The sequence below is a fragment of the Molossus molossus genome, unplaced genomic scaffold, assembly GCF_014108415.1.
Source record: "Molossus molossus isolate mMolMol1 unplaced genomic scaffold, mMolMol1.p scaffold_m16_p_13, whole genome shotgun sequence".
Lineage (NCBI taxonomy): Eukaryota > Metazoa > Chordata > Mammalia > Chiroptera > Molossidae > Molossus > Molossus molossus.
Window position 1 is genome coordinate 59283454 of NW_023425348.1, and position 2090 is coordinate 59285543.

Here is a 2090-nt window from a genome sequence, read left to right on the forward strand (position 1 = left end):
CTTTTATATGGAAAATTATGATTATTAACACCCTGGCACAGGCATCCAATAAGATACCCTTGTAGGGTAGGTTTTCTGAACTTACATGTCACCTAATTGTTATAAGTCTCTATGTTTTAGAGACCAGTGCCACCATTGCCTTAAATTTGAGGTCTATTAGAGAGACATTTATGAGTAGCAATAAATTTTAATCCTCCATTTTTCAATGTAGATAAATTGATCAAGAGGGAGGGACAGTAACCAATCCTTCTTTCAGGCTAACTAAAGGCAAATATAACAAAACCTAGAAATACATTTGACCCCAGTTAAGATTCTGATTCTGTTTAATAAAAAAATAAGTTAGGCCCTGGCCGGTTTGGCTCAGCAGTTAGAGCGTCGGCCTGCGGTCCAGAGAGACCAGGGTTCGGTTCCCGCTAAGGGCACGTACCTCGGTTGCAGTTTGTCCCTGGCCCTGGTTGGTTGTGCAGGTGGCAGCCACTCGATGTGTCCCTTTCACATCGATGTTTCTCTCTCTCTCTGTTCCTCTCTCTCCTTCCCACTCTACCTGAACAAAAAATGGAAAAATGTCCTCGGGTGAGGATAAAAAAAATTATAAAATAAAATAAGTTAGCCCTGGCTAGTTTGGCTCAGCAGTTAGAAAGTCAACCCACAGACCAAAGGGTTGCAGGTTGGATCCCGGAATTGGTTCCTGGTTGGGTCCTGCAAGAGGCGACCAATCAATGTGTGTCTGTCTCTCAATCAGTGTTTCTCTTTGTCCCCTCCCCCCCATCCACTCTCTCTAGAAATCAATGGAAAAAACAATGGAAAAACTATCCTCAGGTGAGGTGAGGATTAACAAAAATAAATAAGTTATCATAGACTGATAAACAAAATAGATCCAGAGACGTGGAAGCATGGAACAGACTGCCAAATCTCAGAGGGAAGGGAGGTGGGGGTGGAAAGAAATAAACCAAAGAACTTATATGTATATATGCATAACCCACGGACAGCTATATTTCAGTGAAGGTTGGGGGTTGGCAGAAGCAGGGTAGAGGAGGTCAGTGGTGGGGGGGAAGGAGGGGACATCTGTAATACTTTCAACAATAAAGATAATTTTTTTAAGTTAACAATTAGAGATAATTGTCCAGGCAAAGGGGGAAAAATAGTAAAAGAAAAAAATTAGAGTTTCCAAAGAAACATATACAAACATATTTCTTTAATAATTATAATACAAGAAGAGCTTCATTCAGAATGATACCTTCCTACTGCATGGCAGTTTACAAGCAACCTAAATGCTTTGCTTGAAACTAATAGTATTTTTTTCCTTAAAATGCTATTGTCTGTTCTCTGGCAAAAAAGCACATATTTCTTTGGATGATGATGAATAAGGAACTACAAAGTTTACCACAGCTTCAGTCACCAATGCTCCCCCCCATACAGTGTCATCCTCAGAAACCATCTGGTGCTCTTTCTGCATAATTAGGAAAACATTGAGTTAGCACTTCACACTCTAGGGAGGATTAAACCAACTTTTTTAAGCAAGAAAAATTCCAGCCAAGTCAAAACAGAATTGTAATGTATCAAAACTTTCTCTAAAGGAGATCTTTATATGCCCAGGCTTAACCTGTTTTGTTTTGTTTTATTGCAATACCTGAACTCTACAAATAGTATATTCCGTGAGTAGAATGCTAGCAAAGCAGATGTTACCCCTTGCATCCACCCACTAGATCTTATTCCCAATTTGGTTGTCTGCAGTGGTGAATCAGAGCAAGGTGACTCAGTCAACTAATGACAAGAAATTTGAAGTTCCACTTGTCTCACAGTGTTTACCTTGAAATACGACTATTAAGCTACTAAAACTTAAAAGCACAGGAGCTAGCCAAGTTGCAAAATAGCATTCAGGATAAGACCACTGCATCATAATTTCTCTCTAATTGTTTTTCTTAGAACAGATGTCTAAAATGAGTTCCTCACATTAAAAACAAATGGAAGGAGATTAAGGTTTTGAACTATGCCTCTGACAAGCTCATATGAGTGTCTTACAGTCGTCAGAATTCATTCAAGAGGAAAACAAGAAGCATGGCAAAACATAACTCAGCAAAGTATTGCAC